Source organism: Balaenoptera borealis (assembly GCF_965194805.1).
Source record: "Balaenoptera borealis genome assembly, chromosome: 3".
Lineage (NCBI taxonomy): Eukaryota > Metazoa > Chordata > Mammalia > Artiodactyla > Balaenopteridae > Balaenoptera > Balaenoptera borealis.
Window position 1 is genome coordinate 164,494,043 of NC_138866.1, and position 25,808 is coordinate 164,519,850.

At 35.6% G+C, this 25,808-nt stretch overlaps 1 protein-coding gene across 1 annotated transcript in view; it reads right to left on the bottom strand.

Moving 5' to 3' along the window:
- USP6NL (USP6 N-terminal like) overlaps positions 1-25,808 on the bottom strand; it is a 145,825-nt gene that overhangs the window by 103,496 nt on the left and 16,521 nt on the right. Inside the window, exon 2 of the mRNA XM_082385389.1 lies at positions 22,871-22,957. The gene's annotated coding sequence lies outside the window, so the exon portion shown is untranslated. The remainder of the gene's footprint in view (positions 1-22,870; positions 22,958-25,808) is intronic.

Here is a 25,808-nt window from a genome sequence, read left to right on the forward strand (position 1 = left end):
TAAATGACCACCTACCACTGACCAGTCTTCTCACCTTCTCCCACTGTCACCTTAAGAATATTTTCAAACTTCTTCACATGTTTGGCACCTGAGCTCTCCTCCACTATTTATTTTGCTTGAGATGCTTATACACTCTCTTTTTTCCCCCCCTAGTTTTTATGCATCCTTTGATACTTAGCTCAAATGAGGGCATCTGTCACTTCACCAAAGAGTTCAATCCCTTCACTCTCCTAATTAGCAAATCAGGGCCAGTTCCCCCTTTGGGTTCCCACGACACCTCGTCTACTACAACATCTCTCATACTATTGTAATCATTGACTTTTGTCTCTTACCACCCCCATATGAGTTCCTTGAGGATACATCTCTGTGCCCTTTCATCTAAGATGCAGTAAGTGTTCAATGCATGTTTATCAAATAAAATAAATGAGGAGGCTATTTTAATAATCTAGAGGAGAGGTGCTAAGGCATGAAAGTGGGAATGAAAAGGTTAGGACAGATGCCAAAGCTCATATGTTTTACTAACAGGAGAGACTTTCAGGGCTTCACTCTAAATCTACTCTTATTTTAAGAATAATTTTGATAAACATGGTCATCAGGTTTTGTAACCTACAAAAAAATTGTTTTAATAAAGAACTTGAATCATTAAGAAACGATTAATTTATATTTAGCATACTTCTATTTAGCCAGATAGAGAAACATGTCATATTTTCAAAACATTATTGTCCAAATAAACATGAGGCCTTTAAAGGAGAAAACCAGGCTTCTTACTAATACAAAGTTACGATGGTTACATTTGTGCCTTATGTACATCTGAACAGACGGTAGGGTTTTACCTCTGGTCTACTCGATGAGGTGGTTCCTTCCCAATCTAGTCAAACTTGGCCCTGGAGGTGCAGGCTAACCAGGTCATTCAAGACGAAAACTGTTACAGTTTATTTTTCCATTTAGCACAGAATCACTTATCCCATTCCTTTCCCTAGTCCACAAGACTAAGTTGCTTTAACTCTGCACACGTTGACCTCATGGCAAAACAAACAACTCACTATACTGCCCTGACTATACAAACACCTCTTAAGACTAGACTGCATTAACAAATGTATATTCTTCCATTCATTCCTTCACTCAGTAAATAGCTGGGATCTACTATATCCCAGATATGGGCAGAGATCGTATCTTATTTTGTATCCCCAGTGATTAGCAAAGTGTCTTCCAAATAGTGGACACCTGATAAAGGTGAACAAATGAGAGAATGATGAATGAACAAATGAATGAATACATATACATGCATATTTGACCCTCCATCCCATAACTTTTCCAAAGACCAGTTATCCTTTGCCTAGTCTTCCAAGGCTGTACTATAAAATATCTATTCCTATGCACTTTAACTACTCACAAACGTCAATCACTTCCAGCAGTTACCACAGCATCACCAGAATAGAGTGTGGATCCACAAAAATTATCCTTCAAATAGCGTTACTAGTTCTCTCCCTTTCTTATAGTGCTAACTGTTGCAAAATTCTAAGTTCCTTAAAGAGCATTAGTATGAACACTTAGCACTGTATTTCACTAAGTTCTGGAAGGTTGGGATACTTCATTAATGTTTCTACTAAGTGACAAAGCAATGATTTGGCAAATATTTTGAAAATTTTAGAGAAAATATTCATGAATATTCCATAATTTCTCTCTTTCCCCAAAATAATTCTTAGCTATACCCTTGGATCTTACTTAAAATATATTAAGTTTGTTTACTATCTCATACCAAGGAAAACTAATTGATGAAAACTTCTCAAACCATTTATCATAATTATTTCATCCTCAATTTTGATACTTCCCCTCACAAATCAATTTTTCCATACTATTTACTAACACTAATGTGAATACAATACTTTGAAATGTTGCTCTCTCTGCAGTCATCAAAATTCATACTATATTTTAAATAATTGAGTTAAAAACTCTCTTCCTATGGGCCATTGTTTTATACTTGTCTGTAGGACTTTATCTTTCTCAAGCAGTTTATCAATGTTAAAAATTGGTAAAATATAACATTACTTTGCAAAAAGACAAAACTAATAGTAAATATGTTTGCTAAATGATTCAAAACACCATGAGAATGGGTTTGAAAAAAACAAGCTTCTAAGAAAAATGTCTATGTATAAGCTGCCTCTGTTTTCCCTGGTCATGGAAAATTCTGTCTGAAATATAGGGGGAAAAAATCTAAGAGCAAAAACCATTCTACTACGTTAGTTAGTATCTTTTAGTACTATTTTTCCTATATTCATATGGCATTTCCTGTCAATATGATTACATTATTTACGTGTGTGTGTAAGCATTATGAAAGGCAAGAAGAATATTATTATTCTTTCCCCAGGTATATTCCAAGTAACTATGATTATGACTGAAAACATATAAACTAGAAGAAACATTCCAATAAAAAAAAAATTCTGACTGTCTGTAAAGGTCAAACTGTATGAATCTGACATTTTCAAACAGATTGGGATTAAATTAACTGATTTATATTCTCTTGAAATAGTAAAAGCGAAAAGCTTTTTAAAAAATGCCTAATTGTTAGAATCCTGCTATTCAGAGATAGAAACAATCTTTTGTTTCAGAAGAAAGTGAAGAAGAAAACAGGAGGTAAGTAATTGTAAAATATCCTAAATAAGACTAACACATTTTCAAAAGTAAATGACAATATTTTCTTTGCTTTGTGAGATGCATTTTTGTCCATTTAAATACCACGTTCTTCCATAAAATCAGAACAGACAAGAAGATTTCTAAGGTTTCTTTCAGCTGTAATATTCCATATACATGTTACAATATTATTTAATACCATTACCCTAAATCATTTTACATAGGACTTGAGGAATCTCATAAGCTTCACTTTAAACACAGATCATATCAAGTTTTTAAAAAAATCCAAAGTACTCTATATTTTATATCATCTGAGGTATGCTTACGCTAATCATATAAAGACAGAATGCTATATCTTTCATATGAAAAGGCTGGTATATAAATTTATCAACTGACTGATTTTAAACCCTAGATTAAATTACTGAAATTGCCAGTATTATAAACTTAGCTGATGGCCTACATTTCTTAAATTAATTCCTAACTGTTATTTTGGAGATTTACTATTTCAAAAAGAAATAGTAAATCTTTCTTTTAAAAAGAAAATATACAAGTATTTCTTCAAAGATGTATCTGCATTAGTTCGTTTTAAGATCTGTAAGTCAGGCATGCAATTAAAAAGATTTTGAAAATGTATTCCAGCATAGCCCAAACTGTCGCAGGCTATAAATATAGGACTATTTTAAATATAAACAGTGCTGATTAAGCATATATCATGGACAGAAAAAAGCAATTATTCACTGAAAAAGGCAATAAAATCTACCCTTCTCTGGCTAAATTCATATTTATTACTATTATTTATCACTTATTCACATAAATAAGAACCATCTAATTCTTCTGCTCTACTATAGGCAGAATCCTAGCTTGTTCTCTTCTGATTTCTGCCATGAACATTTATAGTTTAAAGTTAAAAGAGAAGAGGATTATATAAATTATTCTTCTACCTCCCAAATAAATAATGCAAGAGGATCCTTACAGCATGAAAAGTACTGCCGCAGCAGATATGTCATAACCTCTCCTCACTCTTCGTACCTTGAAATAAAATGGAATGCTTCTAATTTGTGTTTAAAAACAGTAATAATGAGGCATGTTCACAATTATGTCATTACCTGATCCTCCTCAGATACCGTAATATATCAGAAGAGCAAAAACACACAGGATAACTCAAACTCCTTTTTTATAGCTGCTCTTTAGGTCGATATTCGTAAAAATCCCTAAGTGCCTTAAAGTGCTCTGATTGTTCATCCTGATGCTGTTCCTACCTTCCTTCACTCTGGCTGCTTTTTGCCTGGATGGTGTCACCAGCTCCTTTACAATCTGCAAGACTTGAATCATTGCTAGTTAACAAGCCAAAGGCTCCAGCTGCTTCCTCCAGGAATCCAACAGGTTTCATCACCGCGAGCTCACTGCATCTCTGCTTTCAGGAAGCTCAGGCACAAGCACAGTTCAACTCCAGAGAAGTGCATGCTCTGCTTAGCTCTCCCTGAAGGCTCTGAAGCAGTTAATAAGAAACAACAAAAGGATGGGCTGCATCTTCTTGAAATGATGGATTCAAAGTGATTTTTGCACATGTGAAAACCACCGTCCTCAAAGTCCAAAATGTATGACTTTGCAGAGCATTAACAAGTTATAAACAAAGCAAAACAAAATATGAGTAATCATCTGTTAAAGCACTAAGCACAGCGAAAACATTTTCTGACAAAAGTCACGACAGGAAAAATAAAGTGCTATGCTATAAATTCTCATAGAGTGGATTGCAGATGCTGTGTGCAAGTTTTTAAAAACACACTCAGAAGCAGGCAACCAAAATACCCTGCACTGTCAAAGCCCTGATACTTTTTTCCAATTTCTCAAAAATCTCATATTTGAAATACAGAAAATAAAATGTGGATAAAAATACAACTTCATCTTGCTAACTCAAAGCTCCCAGATCTGCACAGAAGAAATGGTACCTCAAAAAATATCCTAAGGATTCCCTGCCCTCCTCCTCACACATGCCCCTGAGGTTCTAGCCCCTGAAGAGAGGTCTCGGTCCTGCCGCACACTGGAAATCCCCAGAAGGGCTGTAAATGCATTGGTCTCACCGTCAGAGGCGTGGGCCAGAGAATTTCAAATCAAGTATAACCATATGATTTTTAACAGCCAAGCTGCAACCATGCTCAATTAATATTTAATACTTTCATCATGTGTTCTATTTAGCACATAGCAGCCCTTTTCAAAGTAAACCTACAGAGTTAATTAAAAGAGAAAAATGAGCTTCAGGTTCACATTGTCAAATGTTACATTTACTAAAGTGATTCTTCACCAGCAAATTGTTCCTCTTACTGTACTGCTGACTTTCCTAGTTTTCTTTCCTTCCCTTCCCATTTACTGATATTCTTAATGTATCATAAAATAATAGAGCCAGAGCAAATCAAAGGCAGTTCCTTTGCCTCCACACAGTTAAAGGCTTGCTTGTTATTTTCCCATTTTTCAATTGGACAACTGAGGTACACGGTGAATCAACTATGGTTGGAAGTAAAACACAGGATCCAAAACCCAAAGGCTTCTGCCTTCTATGACACCAAGTCTCTTCTGTAAAAATGTACAGTTTTGAAATTCAGGGTAAAGTTGTCAGCTCTTCAAAGAAGAGGTGCTATAACATGTGCATATATATCCACCCATAATGTACTCTCCATATGGGTGTTAATTGAAGACATAAGAGCTACAAATCCATGATGGTGAGAAAATATTTGCAAATGGGAAGACAAAACACAGCAATTATCCTAACTACCTATTATCTTTAAAGAGCTTGTTTGTACTTGCAAACCAAATCAAGAGTTCAGATGGGTCAAAGACCAAGTTTTAAACCTCAAATCAAAACTGTGTTTTTCAATGAATCCCTTTGAAGACCTGAAATAGACAAATCAACATTTAAGTCAAACCCTTCAAATCAAGTTCCCCTAATTCTTTCTAGCCCTTGCCCCATTTCCTAGGGCAGTTCTGAACATGAAACAGGTATTAAGTATCTACTGGCTTTATTTTCCAGTTCTTTGCATGTCCAGCCCCTGAGAAATTACTTCCACTTTTCTGGGAAAGAAATGATGTCTGTGAAAAGTACTTTCTGGTAGCTTTGCTTTCTCTCATAATTTTTCTCTTTCCATGCAAGGAAGGGGATATACAGGACACCATCCTCTCAGTCAACTCTATCTTCCATATCTGATCAGTGAAGAGAGGAATATCTGTATTCATGTTTCCATAAATTTCAATTATCATAACTCCCTATTCTCACTGATATCAGTATTGGTTTTGAAAATGAAAATCATATAATGATCAGTTTGAACACACTGGTTCACCACTGTTAGCCCTTAACTTCTGCTAACCTACCAATAGTTTTTTCTTGTTTCTCTCATTTGCTTCTCATGTTTTTATCACACATTACATCAGTAAAAATATCTGAGCATATATTCTAATATATGGAACTGAGCTGTACTCTAAAATGTCAAGATCACGAAAGACAAAGACAGACTGAGGAACAGTTACAGATTAGAGGAGAGTAAAGAGTCGGGATTACTAAATGGAACACACGATTCCGGATTAGATACTGGACCAGAAAGGGATAAAGGAAAATATATGACATTTTGAGACAACTGGCAAAATTTGAATACAATCTATAGATCATCAATATTAATTTCCTGACTATGACCATTCCATGGTAGTTATGTAACAGAATATCCTGGATGTTAGGAAATACACCCTGAAGTACTTAAGGGTAAATATCAATACATTAATTTACTCTCTGATGGGGCAAAAATAATATTTATTAGAATGAGAAAGCAAATGTGGTAAAATGTTAACATTTGGGAAATCCAGGTAAGAGAAGATGAGAATTGTTTATGTTACTCTTGCAACATTTTCCTAATCTGAAACTATTTCAAAATAAGTTAAATTCTGACTACATATCCCAATATATGCATTATTTTTTTGTTTAAAAAAGATACGTATGTGTTCATATTTATATATGTTTAAATCATACGAAACAGTAATTTAAAATGATGAGGAGATAAATAATATAAGAAGAATTACACATTTGTATATAGGCTGTGTTTCAGTTAACTCTGTGTATGTATGTACACATTTACCTAACTTGCACGTGCATTCTCACACTTGCTTCCTTCACCCCAGAGATCATTCTGAACCCTCCTGTAAGGCAAGTTTGGGCTTACTCTGGCATGGTCAGGCTTAAAATAATTAATTTTGCCACTAAAACCGATCTGCTGGAGGAGATGCCTGAAGCAGTGGTCCTCCACTCCTACCCCTTTACACAATCTCCTTTCTCCCATTTTACGAGACAAAGGTCAACCCTCACACATTTTACTATGGTGCAGAGCTCCAAAGGGTAAAAACATGGCAGGTGGGGGACACAGAAAATTCAGCAGTTCCTTTGATCAAGGCACAAGAAGTAACATCAGCCCATTCAACTGATTAAGATACATGAGTTTCTAATAAAGTATTTGTTTATAGTGAATATCAAAATTTATCACGTTTGTTGTTTTTGACCAACTGCATTAGGATAAAACTCTGGGAGAAAAGTGGAATGAATGTATAATTTCAGAAAAAAAGGGAAGTATGTAAAATCTCTAGCTACTAAGGAATAGCCTGTTCCTTTTTTTAGATGGATGACACTGGGTATCAAACCACTGTGATATTTAAACCCTACTGTATACACTTACAAGAGGGATGTAACAGTTTTCATCTACTTAATATTTTTCCTCATTGGGCCTCCGGCACAAAGAATTGCTTTAATCATTGTCCTTAGCTCTTATCATTGGTCCATGCATGGTCCAGTTTTACTTATCCACTTAATTATTTAATAATTTTCAATAATTTAATAAACGCCACAAAGCAACCACCCAGACAAAAACTAGGATGTTAACAATAATCTACATTTAACCTATGGTGCCCCCAAACACCAACTCAGCCCCCTGCTTTCACCCCAAAGTAAGAATCATCCTGAATCCAGTAGTTATCATTCCATTGATTTCCTTTATGTCTATCTATATGCTATTAAACACACACACACACACACACACACACACACACACACACACACACACACACAATCCTTGTGTTGCTGTTTGGTTGTTCTGAACTTTATAAAAAGGGCATCATATTTCATGTGATGTTTGGGGAATTATATTTTTTCTTAAAAGTAATTCTATTACATTCTAGACCAGTGGTTCTCAATCTTCAATACACACTGAAATTACCTGGGAAATATTTTAAAGTATGATGCCTGGGTCCATCCACAGAGATTTTGACTTCACTGTCCTAGGGTGCAGCCTGAACACCATAAATTTTAAAAGCTCCCCCAAATGATCCTAACATTCAGCCAAGGTTAAGAACCACTACTCTAGAAGAATGACACAGGAAAAGCTAACTATATGTGGATAAGTAAACATGAAAAGTACAAAATGTTAATGAATGCCCTATTGCCATTTATTTATACATACATGAGGGGAAAGAGAGAGATGGGTGTATGAAGGAAACTATCAAAATGTTACCAATGATTTTTCCTCTGAATGGTGGCATTATAAATATTTACTGTCTCCTTTTGCTATACTTTTCTACACAGAACACATTATACTATCAGTACTTTTTTTTTAAAGGGAATTACATTTTGGTTTTTAAAAAATCTATATCATGTCACCAAAAAAGATATATATAGAAAACAAATAAGTATACGAACAGAGGCTCAACATCCTATGTCATTAGGGAATTTCAAACTAAGACAATCAGATACCACTGCACATCTCCCTGAATGGCTAAAATCACTGACAACATCAAGAGCTGGCAAGGACGTGCAGCAACAGGAACTCTCATCTATTGCTGACGGGAATGCAAAATGGTGCAGCCACTTTGGAACACAATTTGCTGGTTTCTTACAAAACTAAATATACTAATATAATATACTAATACGATCTACCAATTGTGCTCCCTGGTATTTACCCAAATGAGTTGAAAACTTATGTCCACACAAAAACCTTTATATTTATAATTGCCAAAACTTAGAAGCAACCAACACGTTCTTCAGTAGGTGAATTCTGGATAAACAAACTGTGCTACATCCAGGCAATGGAATATTATTCAGCAATAAAAGGAAATGAGCTATCAAACACAAAAATACATGGAGGAATCTTAAATGCATATTGTTAAGTGAAAGAAGTCAATCTGAAATAAGCTGCATAGTATATGATTCCAACCACATGACATTCTGGAAAAGGCAAAACTATGGAGACAATAAAATGATCAGTAGTTGTCAGGAATTTGGGAAGAAGGAGAGAAGAATGAATATGTGGATTTTTAGGGCAGTGAAAACTACTCTGTATGGTGTCGTAATGACAGATACACGTCATTATACATTTGTCAAAACTCATACAACATATGACTCAATGAGTGAACCCTAATGTAAACTATGGACTTTAGTTAACAATAATGCTTCAATATTGGCTCATCAATTGCAGTAAATGTACCACACTGGTGTAAGATGTTAGTAACAGGGGTATGAGGGAACTCTTGGTACTTTCCACACAATTTTTCTGTAAACCTAAAACTGTTCTGAAAATAATAGTCTTTATAAAAAATTACAAAGGAAATCTATATTCAATATATATTTAATCTACATCCCACTCTTCACACTTTAATACAAAGATAAATCCAAAGAGTACAGAGTTTAACAAGAGAGAGTGTGCTTAAAACAAAAATCCTAATTGCCTACATACATGAGAGATCCATGTGGCCTGGAGGACAAGGAATATTATTACAGTTGCCCTTGCAATGGGCTGCCTGCAAACAGTTGTGAGCTACTTCTTTTAACAGAAAAATTCTTACCTCAATCTTGTTTCCTACATTTGTATTTTTGTTATACATAGCCACCCCCAAAACCACTAACTTTTGGCTAAGCCCCAAAACCGCTGATTTACTTTTCCTTCCCATCACTTCCAAATCCAGCATTCCCAGAGCAGACACAAGGCAGAAAACTCGTGAGAGAACGAGAAAGACATGACAAAGAGAGAAATACAGCAGGCTGGAAATACAGCACTCTCTACTCGTATTTGGATATTTCAATTTGTGCCATTTTCCTTTCTCCAAAGGAGAATATAAGGCAAAAATCAAGTTCTTTCAGATGAAAAGGGATCAAGAACAGGAACTGTATGACAAATGATATAAAGAAAAAACAGCTCAGCAGAGGAAAGAAATCTTTTCCCACCATTCCTCGCTCACCAAAAAAAAAAAAGAAACAGGAAGAGAGAAAGAACAAGACTGAATTTGATCTCATTTGTATTCTTTCCCTCATTCATTTAATAAAACCATGAACAAGTTCACTGGAGCATCTTTCTTGGCCCTAAGTGAAAAGAAGTACAAGAGAATCCATATATTCTGAAGCAGAATTATATTACTATCCATAAAAATAGTGTTATAGATACTTCAAACCAACTCCTTAGAATCTTAAAGAACTGCAAATTAATTTAACAAGGTTTCTGCTTGCTTCTTTTTTTCAGTTTACATCTTTAATAGTTTTCTCTTTACAAAAAGAATGCATGTTCACTGCAGAAAAAAAAATATCTAAAAATAAGCCAAAAGAAAATAAAAATCTCTCTTAGGCCCATTATACAGAGATAAGCACTATCAACAGCCTTTTAGACTTTTCACGTACTTTTTGCTTGCTGATTTTACAAAAATGAGATAACAGTATGCATACTCTTTTGGAATTGATATGTGTTTTCACACTTCTGAATATTTCATCATCTCTTTCATAAAATAAACACAGACCAGGATATTTGCACTGTGCTCTGTCCACAAAATTTTTTGATCAAATGAATAACAACCCAGCATCTTTTCATTCTTGGCAATGATTCAGATTTTTTCTACCCAATTTTCAGAAAACTTCTTTGGTTTTCCTGGAAATATATTTCAGAATTAAACTACTGTCATTCTTTTTTCAGAACATGTAGATAAATGAGAAGAAAAAAATGTGAGAGGCCACACTTCTTGTGACAAAAATAATCTGAAAATATTCAAGATGTCAGTCGGCCTGCAGATAGAAAAACACTATTGAATATTAAGCTATAAACCACTTCCAACTGGTTTCCTCTTGGGTTAATAAACCAGTTAATATACTTCACTTCTTTGTCATTCTACTTTAATTGTAAGGCTGAAATATAATCACTCTGTTTTAGAATTTTGAAAATCAATCTCTACAAACTCATCAATAGAAAATACAACATATATTGTTTATAAAAAATAAAAGTTTTACATTTTTTCTATACCTAAAAATCTATACTGTTTTCTGTCCAAATAGTGTTCCTAATAATTCACACTGGGTATTTAAAAATTAACATTATCAAAAGCTCATCAACTATCTTCACAGATTTTCATAGAAAAAAAGTAAAACAAAACAAAGAAGATATGAAGGTAAATGCCCTGAAATTGTAGGATGTGGAAACAGCCACAGAATATGTGTTTATGGATGTTGATATTATCCTTCTTTTACATAATCTCCAAGTATATTAGATACAGTAACTATTTATGAACAAAGTATCTGTATTAATGTAATTAAGTTAGCAATTCTTTCAAAACCAGTCTTTAAAAATATTTTACCAAAGGGCAATTCATTTTACTTATAAAAAGCAACCAAGAAACTGCTCAACTGTGTAGCTCAGTGGAAACTGTCATAAATATGTACAAAATATGCTTTACAAGCAAGGGAAATACAAACATGTTATCCCAATACATCTTCACAAATTCTTAATGTACTGACTGTACACCGTTAAGTGCATGTTAAAGGCAATAAAATCTTGTTCATCCATACAAAATATATTACTCATCTAGTATGTATGTACAATACCTAGCAGGTACCTAGTAGATACAATGCCAGTTGCTGGTTATTACAGGGGTGTGATCAACCTCCTTTCATTCGTCCAAGAGAAACTGGCATTAAACACATAATTACACAATTCATTACTGAATTACAACTGAGATGACTACTGCGAGTAACTGGATGACTGGAGCACGCGCCCTTAAGTGGAAAAACGGTGTGAATTAAAGGCCATACATAGTACATTATAACTGAACATATTCCAATTTCTGAATTACCACATTTTTAATTTTTAAAGTAAGCTTTCCTTTGTGCAGAAACGACCTCTCTTTTGACTTTCCCAAGCTACATGCAGATGAATGCACAGATATGGGAGGAAAAGAGACTTTCTAGTCATAATAAGGAAATTTAAATATGACTTTATTTTCAAAATCAAGAATTCAAAGAAAACACAGTATCCAGGCAATCTGACCTACTCCAGATTCTAACAAAGCTATGAAATAACATAATTAGTTTTAAAAAATTCATTACCATTAAAAAGCACATATTAAAAATCATTTAAGTATATGTTTATCTCTTAAAATAAATCATAACTCAATTTGGAATAAATCATAATTCATTATAACATCACATTTTAGATCAATAGTCCTATGTGGGGAGATATATATATATATACACATCAAACATAAAGACATAGGGATTTCTATAGAGTTCATAAAAGTGCTTGTGTACATAAACACAGCAGTCTCTTCAACATTCAGAAAGATCTTTCCAGCGTTTCCTCAATGTAAAATCTGTAATCACCATAACACATTAACCACAACAGGGAAGGAAGACCATTAAGAGAGTCCGTGACAGAACAATACACGGAGCGAAACTGATCCATAGTACCTATCATTCTCTGCTCTTCCTCCCTTCCTGAAACCTTTTCCACCTCTGCCTTTTCTGTATACTGTGCATTCTCTCTCCTCTGACGATCACAAAATTACCCATGTTCCAATAAACATATAAAAACTATACTGTTTCATAATAAATTTTTGGAGAGACAAAAAAGCATCATCCAAGGTTAAAAATCTGTGATTTTTCAATAAGCATTTTGGAAGAAAAGACTATTTTAGAAGGATATGATGCAACAGAAAATGTAAATAGTGAGCACATGAAAAAAGATATCCTAACAATGCTATACCTCCTGAACACCCATTAGGATGGCTGCTATCCAAAAATAGAAAATAACAAGTGTTGGCAAGGATGTGGAGAAATTGGAACTCTAGTACAATGCAAAATGGCGTGGCCACTGTGAAAAGCACTATGGCAGTTCCTCAAAAAATTAAACATAGAATTGCCATATGATCCAGCAGTTCCATTTCTGAGTGTATACTCAAAAGAACAGAAAGCAGGATCTCAAAGCGATATTTGTACACCTAGGTTCATAGCAGCATTATTTACAATAGCCAAAAGGTGGACGCAAACCAAGTGTCCATCAACAGATGAATGAATAAACAAAATGTAATCCATATAGTAGAATATTATTCAGCCTTAAAAGGTAAGGAAATTCTGATATATACTACAACATGTCTGAACTTTGAGGACATTATGCTAAATGAAATAAGCCAGTCACAAAAAGACAAATACTATATGCTCCCCCGTACATGAGGTACCCAGAGTAGTCATATTCACAGAGACAGAAAGTAGAATGGTGGTTGCCAAAGGATGTGGGGAGGGGAATATGAGTTGTTTAATGAGTACGGAGTTTCAGTTTTGCAAGGTAAAAAGAGTTCCGGAGATTGGCTGCACAACAATGTGAATATACTTAATGCTACTGAACTGTACACTTAAAAGTGGTTAAGATGGCAAATTTTACATTATGGATATTTACCACAAATTTTTTAGAAAGTTATCCTGTCTAAAAATCAAATACGCAACTGAAAGCAACAGTATAATGTCATTTTGAGCCTACTGAGCTAGTCATGGTGAAACTGATATCCTTGTACACCAATTACCAGAGTCACTGTAAATTGATGTAGTCTTTTAAGAAAGACAGGAAGAACATTCCAATACTACAAATCTACAAAAACATTTCAATACTATAAATCTAGCCTAAAGAATTATAGTTGTTTTTTTTTAAGAAAGAGGGCAAAGTCATCAATGATATTCATTTTGCAAACATTTTTTTAAAAATGAACCATCATAAATAAAAAAAAAATAATAGGGAAGTAGTTAAATAAGTTACTATGCATCATTACCTTTAAGGAATATAATTATGAATTCTAAGTATAAAAAACAACTATGGAAATATGATAACTCTCTAAACACAATTCAATGTTAGAAATCCAAATATAAAATTGCATATACACCAAGAACCCAATTATATCAAAATATATAGTATCTGGACAATACCAGAGGACCATATGCAAAAAAGCAAACGAGTGGGGTTACCAATGACTTTTCCCCCCCATTCCCAAATGTATTTATTTTAATGTTACGGTTATACTTTAAAACAACAACAACAAAAGAGGATTAGAGAAAATGAAGAGAACAGGTTAGTTTAGATGAGATTAGGTAAAATTAAGTATAAAATGGAGGCAACAGTAGGGTGTTTATCTAAACTAAAGTTACCAACTTAATCCCCTCCAAACACCTACTTCTACCAATGCTAAATTTTCCTTAATTTCTTAATCTTAATCTCAACCTCTTAACTCCAGATCTTCACACATGTTCCTTCTGTTTAGAACCCTCTCCCCCTTCCTCTTCACTTAGCCAGGCCTCATCTGGAATATGATTTCCTAAGGGTAGTCTTCCTGCCCTCCCAGAAGGAGGTTCCCTGGCTCCTGCAGACACCAGCTTCCCTTTTTGCATTAACAGCGCTGCGGTATCTGTCTTCCCCACTAGTTCTGTGCTCCATGAGGCCCAGGGCCATGTTAGTCTTGTCCTTGTCTATATCCCCAAAGACCAACACAGCAGCAGTGCACGGGGAGGTGCTCACTAAATATCTGTTAGTACTAAAAAGAAAACATTATTAATATTTATTCTAAATCATATATTCTCTTCCTTAAAATTTGTTTTAAAATCAGACTCAAACACTACAACTCTTAAAACATTTTAAGAAATTAATTTATAGCATCACCTGTCTCAATGTTGTCTAAAAACAAGTTTTGAATCTCTTATACTTTGCAATATTCTGTCAATTTTCTAGCTTCCAATATACCTTTCAATTATTAAACTTTTAAGAATTATAACTATAGATGGTAAGTATCCTGACATTTCACATTAAATTTAATATAACCCATAAATCTAACCCATAAAAACCCAATGAGAATCAGAGTCTTGATATGTTCATCTATTCTATTTTTAGCTAAAGAAAATTTATTAGGACAAAGACAAAGAAGCACCAGGTTATGGGAAGGGCTAATCTTTAGTGAAGCAAATTCAATTTATATATGAAGAGCTGCAGCTGCTTTATTGTTATTAAAAAAAAAAACTAAATTCAATAGTGCTATACCTTACACCTTCATAGTACTTATTCAAGAGCATCTTGAGATTTTCGTCGATGTAATTCAGAACAGGAATCATACGGAAAGGAATTTCTCTTGATAAAAGCCAAATGTCTCCTTTCAAGGTCATCTCACATTCTAGAAAATATTTCATTGCCATTTTTCTCAAGCCTTTGCAATAAAAGCAAAACAGAAACTAGTAAAGCAGAATAATAAATCCTGTTCCTATATAAGAGATTTGAATCCTATTTCAATTAAAGAAGAAATGGGAAATTTTTCTGTGAAAGAACCAAATGGGAAGGAAATGGAGAGATCACCACGCAGTCCTCCTGCCCCTTCCAGACAGGCTTCCTGAAGGAATGCCCCCAGACCAGTCACACATGCCAGGACGGATCCCGGGAGAGGAGCCTCAGACAGTCCTAACCTGAGGGACACTCTGTGAAAGAATTGGTTTGTATTCTTCTAAAACACCACATCATGTGAGATAAAGAACATCTGAGGAACCTTCCAGATCAGAGGAGACTAAAGAGACCTCACACTAAACGCAAGGCGTGAATGATACTCAGCTGGACCCGGCACTGGAGGGACAGAATTGTCATAAAGGACATTATTGGGGAAACTGTCAGCAATGAAATAAGGATTGTAGACCAGATAAACATAATTTATCTTTTTGATAGTTTTACTGCAGTCATGTAATAGAGTATCCTTATTCTTCAGAACTACACACCGAAATACACGATATATGCAACCTATTCTCAAATGGTTCCCAAATAAATAATGTGTATTTTTAAAATACACATTCAGATATTTTAAAATAAAATAAAGAATTGATCCCATGGAAAAAATAAAGTTGGACTGGGTGGGAAGGAAGGATAGAATTTTCACGACATCAGAGGTAGAATTTCACCTGCTGAGAACAGAGATGCACTAAACAGAAAAAAATAACTTAAGAAGGAAAATTCTGCAGACCTTCAAGTTATTATTGTCCATCAGAATGCAGCTCAGCGCTGAGCTAGGAAAGCATAGCTTTTAGGTTAGACTAAAACCTGATAGCTAAAAATTTTTTACATCACATTTTAGGGGAAAAGAGAATAATGACTCCACTTTTAAAACACAAGTCAACATTTTTAAGTATACCTTTCTTAAGCGGAGAGTTACTTCTACTAAGTAATCATTTGAGATCCAAGTTCCTTTTAACAAAGTCAGTTTGGGTACCTAAAAAGTTGGTGCGGGGTTTTTCTCCAGTCCTGGGCAAAGTTCCCCGTACATATACCCATAGGTACATATAGGTACCAAGTTCCATGAAAGGTCTAAGGCTGATTTTTTTTTTTTAATCACAATGGCCCTATTGCCTCCATGTGTGGTAATGTGGACCAAGACCATGTGCATTCTTCATGGCAACAGAGAAGGATCTTTCCTAACCCAAAAGAGAGTACAAAGAAGCTTTCTCTTTAGTTAGCAGTAAGGAAACCCCCTTTCATATAGCTTCTAGGTTACTTCTACCACCAGAAACAACACTTTTTATAATAAAGCATGCCAATGAACTATTAATATATCTTGGCAATCATATTCTAACAGTCTGAATCAATCATTTGGCATATAACCTTGTATTACTGCAGTTAAAACAATAAATTCAAGCAGATTGAAAAATCAAATTCAAATTTTGTTGTGCCATAATTGTCACAAGGAAACAAGTTTTTAATATTCTTCCAACACTGGTAATACCTAGTTCCTCCTTTCCTGGTACATACACTTACTTGATCTATATCTACATATCACATAAGGAAAGAACAGAAAGTTATTACCTAAGGAAAATACAAAAGACCAACTATTGTAGGTTTACATAAAAACTTAATACATGTTTGCTTTTCAAATTTCTTTTAAGTTATAGTCAAGCAAACATACTTTGCCTTACTTTGCATTTATTAGAATATAACAAGGTTAACCAGCGAGGAGATCACAGTACTTTACTATATAGTGTCAAAAACTTTTACCAGTGCATCCAATAAATTCCAGTTCTGTTCCATTCTTCTAGAATCTGAAACAGGCAACTGTACTTTTAAAAAGACATTGCAATTCCAAATGCCCCACAATTTAATATAAGATGTATATGAGTGTATGTTAGTGTCTGACCATAATCTTTTTACATCCCACTGTTTAAAGTTTAACACCTGAATGCTCCAAATGTGTAAGCAGAAAGAAAACTGTTGCAATTCCAGGGGTACCTAGGTAATGCCAGCAGAAGTCAGCTTCTGAATTTAGGGGGGGAAATAGCACTCCACTACCATCTGCCTACACAATGACCACCATCTTTGAAGCTAAATAAGAGATAACTCATATAAGGAGTTTTCAGTTCCATTTGGCCTCCTAACTTCTTGACCACAATCATGATAGAAACCTATACAACGTTTCCTTTTTTTTAAAAAAAATAACTAACTATGGCTCAGTGCTGGAAGTGGGAGTGGGAGACTGGGGTAAGGGAAACTGGGAAGACGTTCTCACTGTATTCTTCATCCTTTCAGCCCAAGGCTTTAAAGAGAGGCTAGAAAAAATTATTACATAATCACTTGTCTATCTCCAAAACAGAAAAAAAAAAAGGAACACCAAAATATCATTTTAGATCAGTTTTAAGGGAGAAAGATCGAGGCTAGGAAATTTTTAACATCAATTTCACATATCTGGGAAATGAGAAGACAACTATACAATGATATCCATCATATACATTGACAGGCTCAAATTCTCTTAAAAGAAAATGTCTATTTGACCAAATGCAAAAAGTGATAATATACAGCTGTCCAGACACTGTTTTAAAAAAAATAAACTGATGTTAATTATATGTAGATATATTAGTTGTAGACCATATAACAAATATCACTTACTAAGTTGTGTTTTCCATTATATGTCTTTTGATAAATGAGAAATACTAAAAGTCATACCTATAATATTTTCATATAGAAACTATCAGAGAAGTTTTTGTTAAAGAGATATGAAATTTTTCAAACCAGTACATCAGTTCTAATAAAATGAATTCAAGAAAAAATTGTAAAACTCAAACTCTATTTTCTGAAATTAATGCCCTTTTCAAGAGGATTTCTCTCCAGATTTCATTAAATGCAGACACGCCAGTATTTAAAATGCAATTCAACTTAAATTTTCTTTTCTTTAACTTCTGCCCAACTTCTGAGGTACACAGCTATTCCATAAAATAGGATATACATCTAGATAGGCTATTGTTATAAAGAGAAGATGTAGCCAGTACTCAGGGGAAGTCCTATCTTACTTGTTGCATGATTTTTTCTATTTAATAAAAGACTCAGAAGAATCCTTATCCCACCACTCAGCGACTCAGTAATCTCCTCAATTATTTGTAACATTATCTGCTCTAACAAATGTTAGTGTTCTTCACTTCAGCATCATCTCTTAGTCTACCGCTCCAACAAATGATGATATTTACTCCTACTCTTATTAGAAAGCCACAAATACGCCACATACCAAATTATTCGCTGCCATTACTTTTTCCTCAGATAAAAGAGAAATATTTCATATCCCGAAGTAACCTCAAAAAACTCACTCCACTATTTAGGCCAAAGAGCAGGATCAAACTCTCCCACACAATAGATTCACTCCTGGATTGCCCAGTCAACATCCAAAAAGACTCTCTTAGGAAACATTTCATATAATTACTTACAGAGCAAAACTTTTCCAAAGAAAGTGAAATAAATACAGAAGTAAAGATTAAAAATTTTAATAGATTAGATAAGCTTTATTTTTTTTAACTTAAATCTTGGGAAAAGAAAAATAATTAGTACCCTAAATTATCCCTTTTGGTTTTTGGTGCTTTTTTGGCTTTTTTTTTTTTTTAACATATTCCATCAAAATAATCATCTAGAAATTGTTGAGCACTGCTCTTTACACAAACTACTTTTGCTTTTATAATCTCCATCAAAGACCTAAAAACTCCATTTTAAATTACAGCCAGACTTTAAATATAACAACTTCATTGCATCTTTGGCACCACCTGATAAAACAAAATCTTTAACAAATCTGATAAATGCTAAATATTGCTAAATATGCATTATAGAAAATTAAGACCAATTTAAGTACTGAAAAAGGCTTTTTGCAGATTGTAATAAAGTTAACAATTCACAATGAAATGCACAGCATAACAGCATCATATAACACATATTCCACAAGACAAATATTCGGCCTCAGAACTTAACAGAATACATAAAAATTGAGACTAAAAGCTGAAAAACATCTTAAAGCATTTAACAAATTCTCTAGGTCTTACAGTTGGAGCATCCCAATTCATGTGTCAGGATGTGCAGAGAAATTGATCGCTCGGCCTGGCCTGAGGTGTCAGAGCTGGTTGCCTTCAAGCCCCAAACATCTCCATCAGTTTATCTCACATGCTGTACAACTACTACCATGTCCTACATGGTTCATGACATGGGAAGGGTTAGGAAATCCTACAGAGCTAAACGCATCCAGACATACAAGTATCCAACATTTCTTGTAATCTCTAGAGAAATACTGAAAAAAATTTTAGTTACCCATCAATCTCACCCAAATCTAGGTTTGGAAATTCTATCTTTAATGACATGTCTTCCTATTTTTTAACCTGTACCATGCTTCTCCAGTAATTTTGACAAAAACAGGAGCTCTGATATACTCAGTTCCCTCCCACCTTTATGAAAACTTACAACCCCATAGACACTGCAACACGGCACAGACCATGACAACACTCCCTAATCTATGGTTCCAGTTCTCCGCTCGAGAATGATTTCCATCACTAGAGAAAATCAAGTTGGCAAGAGAGAAACTCAAAGAAAAAGAAACTCAAAGTTTATTTCAAAGGGAGCAAGGAAAGGGCTGAAAACTAAGAACAAAACTAGGCAAAGCAAATACTGCCTGTAACCCATCTTTTTAATTTACGTCTAACAAAAATGTCTCTTTGTCAGAGTAATTTTTCCAGAATAAAATCTTAAGTTGTTCCCCTAACTGAAGTCCCTCAATAGTTCCTAAGCCCTGAAATATGAAGTCCAAACCTCCAGATATGTACACGACCTGGACCCTGATTTCATCTCCTCCCCAGCTCTATACTCCAGAATGTTCAACTACTCAGTAACATCCTTGTATGGTCAAACCTTCATGCCTTTCTCACAGTGCTCCCCTACTTGGAATGCTTTATCCTACACATGCACTCTTTTCATGGGAGCAGCTCAAATTTCAACTTAAGAATAATAACACATGGAACAGCTACAGTTACCACATAGTAAGGATGTCACTTAGAACAGTCAAATCCATGCACTGTTTACTGAGCATCTATTGAGTGCCAGGAACTTAGCACTAGGAATAAGTCTTTGCCCTCGAGGAGTTTACAGAACAGATGAAGATCAGAGTGAACAGGCCGCTGATTTCACTGGAGGACGACGAGTGAGGCAAGCAGCATCTCTGCAGGAGCAGCACCACGGGGCCCACCCAGCGAGTGAAGTGGTCACGGACGATGGGGAGCAACTCTAGGAACCAGGGAACTAAGCAGAAACTGATTTATTTTTAAATCTTAAATGTGAAGTAAGGATTTGGGACTTCACTGTAATCCCAGTGGTTAAACACCCGACGGCATTGTTCATGCTTTGCAGCTCCCTTTCTTCGCAACAAACACAGAGAAATTACAGATAAAATATGAAAACAAATGACCAAAAGGACATACCTATGCCCCCAAACATGTTAAACATCTCCACAGATCAGAAATCTAACAGGAACACAAAGTGTGAGCCACGCTGAAGCCAGGAGGTCTGCTGAGCTCTGGGCCCCAAAGCAGGCAAAGGCAGCAGGCAGCTGATCCTCGGGGATTAACTATGGGTTGATCGTGGGGTAACAAGGGCTCCACAAGGGCTACGAGGGTCAGTAGACAGGCTCTTTGCTCAAAACCGAGGACTGGGCTGGCACTCTTCCTTGATAGGAAACTAGACTGAAAAAGACTTCTGCCAACTGCACTCAGGCTACAGCTTAGGAAGTGGCTGACCTAATGCCAGCTGCCTCAGTGACTGAATCTGTGATATCCCCAACGTCACCATGGGACCGGGGCTCTGGTCCACTAACACAGACCTGATTCTGATCTGGGAACTCCAAAGCCAGGCAGAGACAACGGCAAATCTGCTAGACCAGCAGGGGAAATCACAAAGAGACAAGAGAGACACACACGCGCGCGCACACACACACAGGAAGAAGAAAAAAGAAACTCCCATCAGAACTTGCCTGCAGAATTACAGAACGTGATGAAAACACCAACAATATCAACAACCACAACATAAACTCACTGCAGACAAGACAAAAATCATCGAATGATCTCAAAAAGACTTTAAAATAAGCATGTAAGAGATCTTCGAAGAGATAAAGAAATAACAAAAGAACCAAAAAAATGTTAAATACAAACGAGCAGAAATGAGAAATGAACTAGTGGATATAAAAAAAAACCAATTAAAAATCTTGCAAATGAAGTATAACCATTGTAATTTATAGATAGATTGTTGGTGGTTCCGATACGTATCTTGGTTGCCTAGTAAGCCATCCCTCCCTCTGCCTTCACGCTCACAGGGCTCTGAGTTTTGGGGGGCAGTCGTGTTAGACACCAAGATTCAAAAATCAAAGACAATCTGTATTTGTCCTCAAAGAACTTGCCATCTGTAACAGTGATGCTACCAGACCACTAAGGTTACAACGCAGAACAAAATTTAGTTAAATTTCCAAAAAAGGTAAGCATTTTTTAAATTAAAATGCTCTTAGTGTTCATGAAGTCGTATTACCATCTTTACTAGAGTTGGCATTCTATGATTGGTAAACAGTCTCACAAAACTTCATATGAATGGAGCTGAAATAACCAAAGCTGCTTCTTTCCGAATCTGTATTTGAACTCATCTGGCAACTATCCTTGTTTATTCAAAGCACACCACCGAAAAAGTAACCCACTGAAAAGTCTCCAAAACCAAAGACCACTATTTGCAATATTACTTTTAGTAGAAAGCACTCAAAGATTTCACAATAACAGCTTCATTTTCACTTATCAACTGCCTGATTATTCAAACTGATGAGAAAAGCGACTCTATTCCTATTAAGGTAAATATAATCAATATAAATAATATGTGAAAACTTTTAAACTCTCTAATATTATATTCCAATAAGAAAATGCTCACTTCATCCCAAAGTTTCCATAATCAAAAAGCTGTACTCTAAAAGTACATCAAAATTATCATAGGATCCCAGTCAGGATTAAATCTTAATTCTTTCCTCACTCTCCAAAAGTAAACAACACAAAATAGTAAAATCCAGTTCTCCGTTCACAAACAGAAGTGGAAAGGAATGACAGAAAATATTACATATACCATCCCCTCACAACTGAGAAGATAAAATCTATATCAAAAGATAGGTCTATAGGATAGACTTGGTTCCTTGATCCATCAAAGACATTGATAAAGAGATTTCTTTCTTTTTTTTGCTTAAATATAATATTAACCTATGTTACCCAATGATTAAATTTCACACAATAAAACCTCTGCTAATTATGGTCAACTGCAATTTTTTCCCTCTTCATATTTCCAAAAACTCATTTTCCAATGGCTAGTCAATAGAAAAGTTTAGATAGTAGAACTAAACCAGCCAAGAAGCTAATGACACAGATATCCTCACCACACCTAACTTCTTACAATAAATCAAACATCAATCTCCTTGTTTAAATAGAGGCAAGTGCACAGTATCGGGCTGAACCAGATTATCCAATCTCTGATGAAGTGACATAATTCCAACCTGCTCAGTAACAAATTTTTTCTTTAAGTACAACACCGCAGATGCTCCTGAGAGGACTGAAATGATACACAGAAGGAAGGACACTTACCCATGACTGGAGATGGCTTTGTTCGTGGTCCCGATCAGGCACTACACCCAAATCTGCTGTCCAACGTTTCTCAGAGGAATACATGTCCTGGTCAGAAAACAAAGAGAAAGAAATCATATTTTCTAAAGGTCAGTGTTTAAAGTTTTCTAAAAGGAAGAACCTCCTGACATCATCTAAATATAAAAAATTACCAATCTTTGGAATATCATGATTCTGCTCCTATTTTCCTTTTTCAGTAAGCCATTACCTCAAAAGCAAAAGTATGTCTAAAGGAGTTACCACACAGAAACTTATTAACAGGTGACCTTTGTCTTCAGTCCCTCCCCATCCCACCCCCACATAAATAAGTCATAGGAAGAAAGCACTCCACTTGGGGTAAATTAAGCACATCACACCTGCTAAATGTATTCTGACTGCCCATAAGTGAGTTATATACACCATCAAATAAAGATTACCAAAGTTATTGCTATAGACTTTCCCTTATAATGGGCATTTTCCTCACTATAAAAGTAATATGGTTTCATTGTTTTAAAAAGCTAGAAACAGCAGCAAAGTAGAAAGAAAAAAATTCTCTCACAGTACAATGCCACTACACCTACCCGATCATGTCGGGCATATTTCCTTCCCAGGAACTTTCTGTACATATTTTAAAAATACACTTTATAAATACTACATACAAAATTTTGTATTTGGTTCTTTTGAGTATAACATATAGCATCATCCTGCATTATTATAAATACAAACTTAACCCTTTGCGAAGATTTCCATTACAAATCTTCCTCTCTTGATAATATATTAAAGAAAATGAGGCATAAAGTAATACTAATGCTACATTTAAACAAAACCACGGATGCACAAATGCCTCCCCAAACCTAATATATGAAACTCCACAAATAAGGTAACATCAGATTCGATACAAAATTTACACTTGTGCTAAGTCATGTGTAGCTGCCTTCATAAACTGATAAGCTACTTCTCCCAATCACCAGAGGCAGAGATTACTTTCTAGATCAATTAAGAAAATAGCATAATACTAAGGACCTCTGCTTCTGAAACAGATTGCAGTTCAGGAACCATTTTTTGAAGAAATAATGCTTGCCCCATCTATAAAACATCTCTACTCATACTGTGTAATATACAAAAGAAGGATAAATTCACCGAATGGAAATTCTGGACACCCAGCAGGGTCCACATGCTGTAATTAGCAGTGGCCTATCTTCGCCGGGCTACCGCATAATCACCTGGCCCCAACCCCACACGCCCTCCTCTTCGCCTTGCAGTGGATACTATTAAATGATTTCCATTTCCAGATAACCCAATTATCCCAAAGAAAATGAGAAGCTGTAGGGAAAAATCTAAAACAACACATAATCCACGTGACGAAAGGTTCTCACCATGAATACACTTTCTTCCTGGCGCTTCGCCGAGTCTATTAGACTTGTTTCCCGGCCAGGAGACTAGGAGGTGGCGCACGCTGCCCCGAGGAGTGCACTGACAGGTGGCCGAGGACGGGGCCCCGTGTCACAGAGACACAGAGGAGACTACCCACTCACAGGGGCCCCGGGAGCTCACACACAGCTCGCTCACACCTGTGGGGTCCTCTCTCTGCCCAGGGACTTCTCTCTTTGTTCATGCTTATATCAAGTTTTTTATCTTAATTTAAAATTCCTACATGGCAACATCAAAGCACTTTGTACTAAGTCGTGCACCCCTCCTACCCACAGTTATAAACTGCCAAATAAAAACTTATTCAAGGATTGAGGTTCCTCAGATATTAGGAGTTTTCTCAGCACTAAAAACAGTAACCTCGGGCTTCCCTGGTGGCGCAGTGGTTAAGAATCTGCCTGCCAATGCAGGGGACACAGGTTCAAGCCCTGGGCCGGGAAGATCCCACATGCCACAGAGCAACTAAGCCTGTGTGCCAAAACTACTGAGCCTGCGCTCTAGGGCCTGTGAGCCACAACTACTGAGCCCATGTGCCACAACTACTGAAGCCCTCGCGCCTAGAGCCTGTGCTCCACAACAAGAGAAGCCACCACAATGAGAAGCCTGTGCACCACAATGAAGAGTAGCCCCCGCTTGCCACAACTAGAGAAAAGCCCGCACACAGCAACGAAGACCCAACACAGCCAAAAATAAAATAAATTTATAAAAAAAAATAAATAAATAAAATAAATAAAATAAATAAAATAAATAAAAATAAAAAAAATAAAAACAGTAACCTCAAAAAAGCCAGGATAATAAAACTTATAAACACTGGATTTATAACCTTACTATCTGAGGTGATAAATGTACTTGACAAATATGCAACAATGCATGAGTTGGAATTAATGTCATGGAGTAGTTCTTAGAAAACATATTTTTAAATTACTTATAACTGAAGTCCTATGTTCAAGATTCTTTATGCTAATCACAGCTTTGAAATGCAGACCCTCCATCCCCAAGTAGGTGGTTACCAATTCTATTCAGCAATGAGGCAGTCCAGAAGCACAAATGATAAAACTTTCAGATTCCCTTCCTCCTCCTCAAAATGCTACCACCTGGACATTCGAAGAAGAAAGAAGAAAAATCTTACTTGTTGTTTTTCACACCATCTAAGAGGGAAAGAGTACTGTCTTAAATCCAGAATTTCACATAAAAGGCATTATTGGGACATTTCTGCAAAATCTGGCCTTTCAACGCACTTTCCAGGAACTTGAGCCACTGCTGTTTATTTTCAGCAAAGAATTTATCCTCATGCTAACCTACTATGGGTTCTTTCAAGTGGCTCCTCCAACTTTTGTGATAACACTTGATATGCACAAGTGGTAAGGCTACAGCAGGCCTCCTTAGGCCTGCTGACACCCATCCTGACAGGGAACTCAAGGTCCAGTTAAAGGAAAGAAACTCCACCATATCCTTTTCTTTACTGCAGGCACTAAACATGACCTAAAAATAA